The following is a 12,241-nucleotide window of genomic DNA, read 5'->3' as shown; positions in this document are numbered from 1 at the left end:
TCACTTTCCTTTGAAAGTGCCTTAAGCTACTTGCAAGCATTAGGAAGAAACTCACATGTGTTTCTCTGAAAGAGAAGCAGTCTGTTCCAACACTTCAATTCACTGTGCGAAGTGAATGGAGTGTTGCCTCACTTTCTAAATGCTGTCCTTTCAGAGAAAATCACTTTCCATTGAAAGTGCCCAAAACTACTTCAAGCATTCACAAAAAACGCACATGCGTTTCTCTGAAAGAGAAGCAGTCTGTTCCAACACTTCAATTCACTGTGCGAAGTGAATATAGTGTTGCTTCACTTTCTAAATGCTGTCCTTTCAGAGAAAATCACTTTCCTTTGAATGTGCCTTAAGCTACTTACAAGCATTCAACAGAAACTCACATGAATTTCTCTGAAAGAGAAGCAATCTGTTCCAACACTTCAATTCTCTGTGCGAAGTGAATGGAGTGTTGCTTCACTTTCTAAATGCTGTCCTTTCAGAGAAAATCACTTTCCTTTGAAAGTGCCTTAAGCTACTTGCAAGCATTCACAAGAAACACTAATGCGTTATATGAAAGAGAAGCAGTCTGTTCCAACACTTCAATTCATTGCGCGAAGGGAATGGAGTGTTGCTTTACTTTCTAAATGCTGTCCTTTCAGAGAAAATCACTTTCCTTTGAATGTGCCTTAAGCTACTTACAAGCATTCAACAGAAACTCACATGAATTTCTCTGAAAGAGAAGCAGTCTGTTCCAACACTTCAATTCACTCGGCGAAGTGAATGGAGTGTTGCTTCACTTTCTAAATGCTCTCCTTTCAGAGAAAATCACTTTCCTTTGAAAGTGCCTTAAGCTACTTACAAGCATTAACAGAAACTCACATGCATTTCTCTGAAAGGGAAACAGTCCGTTCCAAAAGATCAATTCAGTGTGCGAAGTGAATGGAGTGTTGCTTCACTTTCTAAATGCTGTCCGTTCAGAGAAAATCACTTTCCTTTGAAAGTGCCTTAAGCTACTTAGAAGCATTCACCAGAAACTGACAGGTGTTTTTTTGAAAGAGTAGCAGTCTGTTCCAACACTTCAATTCACTGCACGAAGTGAATGGAGTGTTGCTTCACTTTCTAAATGCTGTCCTTTCAGAGAAAATCACGTTCCTTTGAAAGTGCCTTAAGCTACTTAGAAGAATTCAGAAGAAACTCACATGCGTTTCTCTGAAAGAGAAGCAGTCTGTTCCAACACTTCAATTCACCCTGCGAAGCGAATGGAGTGTTGCTTCACTTTCTAAATGCTCTCCTTTTAGAGAAAATCACTCTCTTTTGAAACTGCCTTAAGCTACTTACAAGCATTCACAAGAAACTCATATGCGTTTCTTTGAAAGAGAAGCAGTCTGTTCCAACACTTCAATTCACTGTGCGAAGTGAAAAGAATGTTGCAAGATTTTCTAAATGCTGTCCTTTCAGAGAAAATCCTTTGTTTTGAAAGGGCCTTAAGCTACTTACAAGAATTCAACAGAAACTCACATGCATTTCTCTGAAAGTGAAGCAATCTGTTCCAACACTTCAGTTCTCTGTGCGAAGTGAATGGAGTGTTGCTTCACTTTCTAAATGCTGTCCTTTCAGAGAAAATCACTTTCCTTTGAAAGTGCCTTAAGCTACTTGCAAGCATTCACAAGAAACACTAATGCGTTTCTATGAAAGAGAAGCAGTCTGTTCCAACACTTCAATTCATTGCGCAAAGGGAATGGAGTGTTGCTTTACTTTCTAAATGCTGTCCTTTCAGAGAAAATCACTTTCCTTTGAAAGAGCCTTAAGCTACTTACAAGCATTCAACAGAAACTCACATGCATTTCTCTGAAAGAAAAGCAGTCTGTTCCAACACTTCAATTCACTGTACAAAGTGAATGGAGTGTTGCTTCACTTTCTAAATGCTGTCCTTTCAGAGAAAATCACTTTCCTTTGAAATTGCCTTAAGCTACTTGCAAGCATTCACAAGGAACACTAATGCGTTTTTTTGAAAGAAAAGCAGTCTGTTCCAACACTTCAATTCACTGTGCGAAGTGAATGGAGTGTTGCTTCACTTTCTAAATGCTGTCCTTTCAGAGAAAATCACTTTCCTCTGAAAGTGCCTTAAGCTACTTGCAAGCATTAGGAAGAAACTCACATGCATTTCTCTGAAAGAGAAGCAGTCTGTTCCAACACTTCAATTCACTGTGCGAAGTGAATGGAGTGTTGCTTTACTTTCTAAATACTGTCCTTTCAGAGAAAATCACTTTCCTTTGAAAGTGCCTTAAGCTACTTGCAAGCATTAGGAAGAAACTCACATGCGTTTCTCTGAAAGAGAAGCAGTCTGTTCCAATACTTCAATTCACTGTGTGAAGTGAATGGAGTGTTGCCTCACTTTCTAAATGCTGTCCTTTCAGAGAAAATCACTTTCCTTTGAAAATGCCTTAAGCTACTTACAATCATTCAACAGAAACTCACATGCGTTTCTCTGAAAGACAAGCAGTCTGTTCAAACACTTCAATTCAATGTGCGAAGTGAATGGAGTGTTGCTTCACTTTCTACATGCTGTCCTTTCAGAGAAAATCACTTTCCTTTGAAAGTGCCTTAAGCTACTTACAAGCATTCAACAGAAACTCACATGCATTTCTCTGAAAGAGAAGCAATCTGTTCCAACACTTCAATTCTCTGTGCGAAGTGAATGGAGTGTTGCTTCACTTTCTAAATGCTGTCCTTTCAGAGAAAATCACTTTCCTTTGAAAGTGCCTTAAGCTACTTGCAAGCATTCACAAGAAACACTAATGCGTTTCTATGAAAGAGAAGCAGTCTGTTCCAACACTTCACTTCACTGTGCGAAGTGAATGGAGTGTTGCTTCACTTTCTAAATGCTGTCCTTTCAGAGAAAATCACTTTCATTTGAAAGTGCCTTAAGCTACTTGCAAGCATTAGGAAGAAACTCACATGCGTTTCTCTGAAAGAGAAGCAGTCTGTTCCAACACTTCAATTCACTGTGCGAAGTGAATGGAGTGTTGCCTCACTTTCTAAATACTGTCCTTTCAGAGAAAATCACTTTCCATTGAAAGTGCCCAAAACTACTTTGAAGCATTCACAAAAAACTCACATTGGTTTCTCTGAAAGAGAAGCAGTCTGTTCCAACACTTCAATTCACTGTGCGAAGTGAATATAGCGTTGCTTCACTTTCTAAATGCTGTCCTTTCAGAGAAAATCACTTTCCTTTGAATGTGCCTTAAGCTACTTACAAGCATTCAACAGAAACTTGCATGCATTTCTCTGAAAGAGAAGCAATCTGTTCCAACACTTCAATTCTCTGTGCTAAGTGAATGGAGTGTTGCTTCACTTTCTAAATGCTGTCCTTTCAGAGAAAATCACTTTCCTTTGAAAGTGCCTTAAGCTACTTGCAAGCATTCACAAGAAACACTAATACGTTTTTTTGAAAGAGAAGCAGTCTGTTCCAACACTTCAATTCACTGTGCGAAGTGAATGGAGTGTTGCTTCACTTTCTAAATGCTGTCCTTTCAGAGAAAATCACTTTCCTTTGAAAGTGCCTTAAGCTACTTGCAAGCATTAGGAAGAAACTCACATGCGTTTCTCTGAAAGAGAAGCAGTCTGTTCCAACACTTCAGTTCACTGTGCGAAGTGAATGGAGTGTTGCTTTACTTTCTAAATACTGTCCTTTCAGAGAAAATCACTTTCCTTTGAAAGTGCCTTAAGCTACTTGCAAGCATTAGGAAGAAACTCACATGCGTTTCTCTGAAAGAGAAGCAGTCTGTTCCAACACTTCAATTCACTGTGTGAAGTGAATGGAGTGTTGCCTCACATTCTAAATGCTGTCCTTTCAGAGAAAATCACTTTCCTTTGAAAGTGCCTTAAGCTACTTACAAGCATTCAACAGAAACTCACATGCGTTTCTCTGAAAGACAAGCAGTCTGTTCCAACACTTCAATTCAATGTGCGAAGTGAATGGAGTGTTGCTTCACTTTCTAAATGCTGTCCTTTCAGAGAAAATCACTTTCCTTTGAAAGTGCCTTAAGCTACTTACAAGCATTCAACAGAAACTCACATGCATTTCTATGAAAGAGAAGCAATCTGTTCCAACACTTCAATTCTCTGTGCGAAGTGAATGGAGTGTTGCTTCACTTTATAAATGCTGTCCTTTCAGAGAAAATCACTTTCCTTTGAAAGTGCCTTAAGCTACTTGCAAGCATTCACAAGAAACACTAATGCGTTTCTATGAAAGAGAAGCAGTCTGTTCCAACACTTCAATTCACTGTGCGAAGTGAATGGAGTGTTGCTTCACTTTCTAAATGCTGTCCTTTCAGAGAAAATCACTTTCCTTTGAAAGTGCCTTAAGCTACTTGCAAGCATTAGGAAGAAACTCACATGCGTTTCTCTGAAAGAGAAGCAGTCTGCTCCAACACTTCAATTCACTGTGCGAAGTGAATGGAGTGTTGCCTCACTTTCTAAATGCTGTCCTTTCAGAGAAAATCACTTTCCATTGAAAGTGCCCAAAACTACTTTCAAGCATTCACAAAAAACGCACATGCGTTTCTCTGAAAGAGAAGCAGTCTGTTTCAACACTTCAATTCACTGTGCGAAGTGAATGGAGTGTTGCTTCAGTTTGTAAACGCTGTCCTTTCAGAGAAAATCACTTTCCTTTGAATGTGCCTTAAGCTACTTACAAGCATTCAACAGAAACTCACATGCATTTCTCTGAAAGAGAAGCAATCTGTTCCAACACTTCAATTCTCTGTGCGAAGTGAATGGAGTGTTGCTTCACTTTCTAAATGCTGTCCTTTCAGAGAAAATCACTTTCCTTTGAAAGTGCCTTAAGCTACTTGCAAGCATTCACAAGAAACACTAATGCGTTTCTATGAAAGAGAAGCAGTCTGTTCCAACACTTCAATTCATTGCGCGAAGGGAATGGAGTGTTGCTTTACTTTCTAAATGCTGTCCTTTCAGAGAAAATCACTTTCCTTTGAAAGAGCCTTAAGCTACTTACAAGCATTCAACAGAAACTCACATGCATTTCTCTGAAAGAGAAGCAGTCTGTTCCAACACTTCAATTCACTGTACAAAGTGATTGGAGTGTTGCTTCACTTTCTAAATGCTGTCCTTTCAGAGAAAATCACTTTCCTTTGAAAGTGCCTTAAGCAACTTGCAAGAATTCACAAGAAACACTAATGCGTTTCTATGAAAGAGAAGCACTCTGTTCCTACACTTCAATTCACAGCACGAAGGGAATGGAGTGTTGCTTCACTTTCTAAATGCTGTCCTTTCAGAGAAAATCACTTTCCTTTGAAAGTGCCTTAAGCTACATACAAGCATTCACCAGAAACTCACATGCGTTTCTCTGAAAGAGAAGCAGTCTGTTCCAACACTTCAATTCACTGTGCGAAGTGAATGGAGTGTTGCTTCACTTTCTAAATGCTGTCCTTTCAGAGAAAATCACTTTCCTTTGAAAGTGCCTTAAGCTACTTGCAAGCATTCACAAGAAACACTAATGCGTTTCTATGAAAGAGAAGCAGTCTGTTCCAACACTTCAATTCACTGTGCGAAGTGAATGGAGTGTTGCTTCAGTTTGTAAATGCTGTCCTTTCAGAGAAAATCACTTTCCTTTGAAAGTGCCTTAAGCTACTTACAAGCATTTAACAGAAACTCACATGCGTTTCTCTGAAAGAGAAGCAGTATGTTCCAACACTTCAATTCACTGTGCGAACTGAATGGTGTGTTGCTTCACTTTCTAAATGCTGTTCTTTCAGAGAAAATCACTTTCCTTTGAAAGTGCCTTAAGCTACTTGCAAGCATTAGGAAGAAAGTCACATGTGTTTCTCTGAAAGAGAAGCAGTCTGTTCCAACACTTCAATTCACTGTGCGAAGTGAATGGAGTGTTGCCTCACTTTCTAAATGCTGTCCTTTCAGAGAAAATCACTTTCCATTGAAAGTGCCCAAAACTACTTCAAGCATTCACAAAAAACGCACATGCGTTTCTCTGAAAGAGAAGCAGTCTGTTCCAACACTTCAATTCACTGTGCGAAGTGAATATAGTGTTGCTTCACTTTCTAAATGCTGTCCTTTCAGAGAAAATCACTTTCCTTTGAATGTGCCTTAAGCTACTTACAAGCATTCAACAGAAACTCACATGAATTTCTCTGAAAGAGAAGCAATCTGTTCCAACACTTCAATTCTCTGTGCGAAGTGAATGGAGTGTTGCTTCACTTTCTAAATGCTGTCCTTTCAGAGAAAATCACTTTCCTTTGAAAGTGCCTTAAGCTACTTGCAAGCATTCACAAGAAACACTAATGCGTTATATGAAAGAGAAGCAGTCTGTTCCAACACTTCAATTCATTGCGCGAAGGGAATGGAGTGTTGCTTTACTTTCTAAATGCTGTCCTTTCAGAGAAAATCACTTTCCTTTGAAAGAGCCTTAAGCTACTTACAAGCATTCAACAGAAACTCACATGCATTTCTCTGAAAGAGAAGCAGTCTGTTCCAACACTTCAATTCACTGTACAAAGTGATTGGAGTGTTGCTTCACTTTCTAAATGCTGTCCTTTCAGAGAAAATCACTTTCCTTTGAAAGTGCCTTAAGCAACTTGCAAGAATTCACAAGAAACACTAATGCGTTTCTATGAAAGAGAAGCACTCTGTTCCTACACTTCAATTCACTGCACGAAGGGAATGAAGTGTTGCTTCACTTTCTAAATGCTGTCCTTTCAGAGAAAATCACTTTCCTTTGAAAGTGCCTTAAGCTACATACAAGCATTCACCAGAAACTCACATGCGTTTCTCTGAAAGAGAAGCAGTCTGTTCCAACACTTCAATTCACTGTGCGAAGTGAATGGAGTGTTGCTTCACTTTCTAAATGCTGTCCTTTCAGAGAAAATCACTTTCCTTTGAAAGTGCCTTAAGCTACTTGCAAGCATTAGGAAGAAACTCACATGCGTTTCTCTGAAAGAGAAGCAGTCTGTTCCAACACTTCAGTTCACTGTGCGAAGTGAATGGAGTGTTGCTTTACTTTCTAAATACTGTCCTTTCAGAGAAAATCACTTTCCTTTGAAAGTGCCTTAAGCTACTTGCAAGCATTAGGAAGAAACTCACATGCGTTTCTCTGAAAGAGAAGCAGTCTGTTCCAACACTTCAATTCACTGTGTGAAGTGAATGGAGTGTTGCCTCACTTTCTAAATGCTGTCCTTTCAGAGAAAATCACTTTCCTTTGAAAGTGCCTTAAGCTACTTACAAGCATTCAACAGAAACTCACATGCGTTTCTCTGAAAGACAAGCAGTCTGTTCCAACACTTCAATTCAATGTGCGAAGTGAATGGAGTGTTGCTTCACTTTCTAAATGCTGTCCTTTCAGTGAAAATCACTTTCCTTTGAAAGTGCCTTAAGCTACTTACAAGCATTCAACAGAAACTCACATGCATTTCTATGAAAGAGAAGCAATCTGTTCCAACACTTCAATTCTCTGTGCGAAGTGAATGGAGTGTTGCTTCACTTTATAAATGCTGTCCTTTCAGAGAAAATCACTTTCCTTTGAAAGTGCCTTAAGCTACTTGCAAGCATTCACAAGAAACACTAATGCGTTTCTATGAAAGAGAAGCAGTCTGTTCCAACACTTCAATTCACTGTGCGAAGTGAATGGAGTGTTGCTTCACTTTCTAAATGCTGTCCTTTCAGAGAAAATCACTTTCCTTTGAAAGTGCCTTAAGCTACTTGCAAGCATTAGGAAGAAACTCACATGCGTTTCTCTGAAAGAGAAGCAGTCTGCTCCAACACTTCAATTCACTGTGCGAAGTGAATGGAGTGTTGCCTCACTTTCTAAATGCTGTCCTTTCAGAGAAAATCACTTTCCATTGAAAGTGCCCAAAACTACTTTCAAGCATTCACAAAAAACGCACATGCGTTTCTCTGAAAGAGAAGCAGTCTGTTTCAACACTTCAATTCACTGTGCGAAGTGAATGGAGTGTTGCTTCAGTTTGTAAACGCTGTCCTTTCAGAGAAAATCACTTTCCTTTGAATGTGCCTTAAGCTACTTACAAGCATTCAACAGAAACTCACATGCATTTCTCTGAAAGAGAAGCAATCTGTTCCAACACTTCAATTCTCTGTGGGAAGTGAATGGAGTGTTGCTTCACTTTCTAAATGCTGTCCTTTCAGAGAAAATCACTTTCCTTTGAAAGTGCCTTAAGCTACTTGCAAGCATTCACAAGAAACACTAATGCGTTTCTATGAAAGAGAAGCAGTCTGTTCCAACACTTCAATTCATTGCGCGAAGGGAATGGAGTGTTGCTTTACTTTCTAAATGCTGTCCTTTCAGAGAAAATCACTTTCCTTTGAAAGAGCCTTAAGCTACTTACAAGCATTCAACAGAAACTCACATGCATTTCTCTGAAAGAGAAGCAGTCTGTTCCAACACTTCAATTCACTGTACAAAGTGATTGGAGTGTTGCTTCACTTTCTAAATGCTGTCCTTTCAGAGAAAATCACTTTCCTTTGAAAGTGCCTTAAGCAACTTGCAAGAATTCACAAGAAACACTAATGCGTTTCTATGAAAGAGAAGCACTCTGTTCCTACACTTCAATTCACTGCACGAAGGGAATGGAGTGTTGCTTCACTTTCTAAATGCTGTCCTTTCAGAGAAAATCACTTTCCTTTGAAAGTGCCTTAAGCTACATACAAGCATTCACCAGAAACTCACATGCGTTTCTCTGAAAGAGAAGCAGTCTGTTCCAACACTTCAATTCACTGTGCGAAGTGAATGGAGTGTTGCTTCACTTTCTAAATGCTGTCCTTTCAGAGAAAATCACTTTCCTTTGAAAGTGCCTTAAGCTACTTGCAAGCATTCACAAGAAACACTAATGCGTTTCTATGAAAGAGAAGCAGTCTGTTCCAACACTTCAATTCACTGTGCGAAGTGAATGGAGTGTTGCTTCAGTTTGTAAATGCTGTCCTTTCAGAGAAAATCACTTTCCTTTGAAAGTGCCTTAAGCTACTTACAAGCATTTAACAGAAACTCACATGCGTTTCTCTGAAAGAGAAGCAGTATGTTCCAACACTTCAATTCACTGTGCGAAGTGAATGGTGTGTTGCTTCACTTTCTAAATGCTGTTCTTTCAGAGAAAATCACTTTCCTTTGAAAGTGCCTTAAGCTACTTGCAAGCATTAGGAAGAAACTCACATGTGTTTCTCTGAAAGAGAAGCAGTCTGTTCCAACACTTCAATTCACTGTGCGAAGTGAATGGAGTGTTGCCTCACTTTCTAAATGCTGTCCTTTCAGAGAAAATCACTTTCCATTGAAAGTGCCCAAAACTACTTCAAGCATTCACAAAAAACGCACATGCGTTTCTCTGAAAGAGAAGCAGTCTGTTCCAACACTTCAATTCACTGTGCGAAGTGAATATAGTGTTGCTTCACTTTCTAAATGCTGTCCTTTCAGAGAAAATCACTTTCCTTTGAATGTGCCTTAAGCTACTTACAAGCATTCAACAGAAACTCACATGAATTTCTCTGAAAGAGAAGCAATCTGTTCCAACACTTCAATTCTCTGTGCGAAGTGAATGGAGTGTTGCTTCACTTTCTAAATGCTGTCCTTTCAGAGAAAATCACTTTCCTTTGAAAGTGCCTTAAGCTACTTGCAAGCATTCACAAGAAACACTAATGCGTTATATGAAAGAGAAGCAGTCTGTTCCAACACTTCAATTCATTGCGCGAAGGGAATGGAGTGTTGCTTTACTTTCTAAATGCTGTCCTTTCAGAGAAAATCACTTTCCTTTGAAAGAGCCTTAAGCTACTTACAAGCATTCAACAGAAACTCACATGCATTTCTCTGAAAGAGAAGCAGTCTGTTCCAACACTTCAATTCACTGTACAAAGTGATTGGAGTGTTGCTTCACTTTCTAAATGCTGTCCTTTCAGAGAAAATCACTTTCCTTTGAAAGTGCCTTAAGCAACTTGCAAGAATTCACAAGAAACACTAATGCGTTTCTATGAAAGAGAAGCACTCTGTTCCTACACTTCAATTCACTGCACGAAGGGAATGGAGTGTTGCTTCACTTTCTAAATGCTGTCCTTTCAGAGAAAATCACTTTCCTTTGAAAGTGCCTTAAACTACATACAAGCATTCACCAGAAACTCACATGCGTTTCTCTGAAAGAGAAGCAGTCTGTTCCAACACTTCAATTCACTGTGCGAAGTGAATGGAGTGTTGCTTCACTTTCTAAATGCTGTCCTTTCAGAGAAAATCACTTTCCTTTGAAAGTGCCTTAAGCTACTTGCAAGCATTCACAAGAAACACTAATGCGTTTCTATGAAAGAGAAGCAGTCTGTTCCAACACTTCAATTCACTGTGCGAAGTGAATGGAGTGTTGCCTAACTTTCTAAATGCTGTCCTTTCAGAGAAAATCACTTTCCTTTGAAAGTGCCTTAAGCTACTTGCAAGCATTAGGAAGAAACTCACATGCGTTTCTCTGAAAGAGAAGCAGTCTGTTCCAACACTTCATTCACTCTGCGAATTGAATGGAGTGTTGCTTCAGTTTCTAAATGCTGTCCCTTCAGAGAAAATCACTTTCCTTTGAAAGTGCCTTAAGCAACTTGCAAGAATTCACAAGAAACTCACATGCGTTTCTCTGAAAGAGAAGCAGTCTGTTCCAACACTTCAATTCACTGTGCGAAGTGAATGGACTGTTGCTTCAGTTTGTAAATGCTGTCCTTTCAGAGAAAATCACTTTCCTTTGAAAGTGCCTTAAGCAACTTGCAAGCATTCACAAGAAACTCACATGCGTTTCTCTGAAAGAGAAGCAGTCTGTTCCAATACTTTAATTCACTGTGCGAAGTGAAAGGAGTGTTGCTTCACTTTCTAAATGCTGTCCTTTCAGAGAAAATCACTTTCCTTTGAAAGTGCCTTAAGCTACTTACAAGCATTAACCAGAAACTCACATGCGTTTCTCTGAAAGAAAAGCAGTCTGTTCCAATACTTCAATTCACTCTGCGAAGTGAATGGAGTGTTACTTCACTTTCTAAATGCTGTCCTTTCAGAGAAAATCACTTTCCTTAGAAAGTGCCTTAAGCTACTTACAAGCATTCAACAGAAACTCTCATGCATTTCTCTGAAAGAGAAGCAGTCTGTTCCAACACTTCAATTCACTGTGCGAAGTGAATGGAGTGTTGCTTCACTTTCTAAATGCTCTCCTTTCAGAGAAAATCACTTTCCTTTGATAGTGCCTTAAGCTACTTGCAAGCATTAGGAACAAACTCACATGCGTTTCTCTGAAAGAGAAGCAGTCTGTTTCAACAATTCAATTCACTGTGTGAAGTGAATATAGTGTTGCCTCACTTTCTAAATGCTGTCCTTTCAGAGAAAATCACTTTCCTTTGAAAGTGCCTTAAGCTACTTACAAGCATTTAACAGAAACTCACATGCGTTTCTCTGAAAGAGAAGCAGTCTGTTCCAATACTTTAATTCACTGTGCGAAGTGAATGGAGTGTTGCTTCACTTTCTAAATGCTGTTCTTTCAGAGAAAATCACTTTCCTTTGAAAGTGCCTTAAGCTACTTGCAAGCATTCACAAAAACACTAATGCGTTTCTAAGAAAGAGAAGCAGTCTGTTCCAACACTTCAATTCACTGTGCGAAGTGAATGGAGTGTTGCTTCACTTTCTAAATGCTGTTCTTTCAGAGAAAATCACTTTCCTTTGAAAGTGCCTTAAGCTACTTGCAAGCATTAGGAAGAAACTCACATGTGTTTCTCTGAAAGAGAAGCATTCCGTTCCAACACTTCAATTCACTGTGCGAAGTGAATGGAGTGTTGCTTCACTTTCTAAATGCTGTCCTTTCTGAGAAAATCACTTTCCTTTGAAAGTGCCTTAAGCTACTTACAAGCATTAGGAAGTAACTCACATGCGTTTCTCTGAAAGAGAAGCAGTCTGTTCCAACACTTCAATTCACTGTGCGAAGTGAATGGAGTGTTGCCTCACTTTCTAAATGCTGTCCTTTCAGAGAAAATCACTTTCCATTGAAAGTGCCCAAAACTACTTTCAAGCATTCACAAAAAACGCACATGCGTTTCTCTGAAAGAGAAGCAGTCTGTTCCAACACTTCAATTCACTGTGCGAAGTGAATGGAGTGTTGCCTCACTTTCTAAATGCTGTCCTTTCAGAGAAAATCACTTTCCATTGAAAGTACCATAAACTACTTTCAAGCATTCACAAAAAACTCACATGCGTTTCTCTGAAAGAGAAGCAGTCTGTTCCAAC

This window comes from Myodes glareolus, chromosome 18, assembly GCF_982192425.1.
Source record: "Myodes glareolus chromosome 18, mMyoGla1.1, whole genome shotgun sequence".
NCBI classification, from domain to species: domain Eukaryota; kingdom Metazoa; phylum Chordata; class Mammalia; order Rodentia; family Cricetidae; genus Myodes; species Myodes glareolus.
This window is presented reverse-complemented; position numbering follows the sequence as displayed.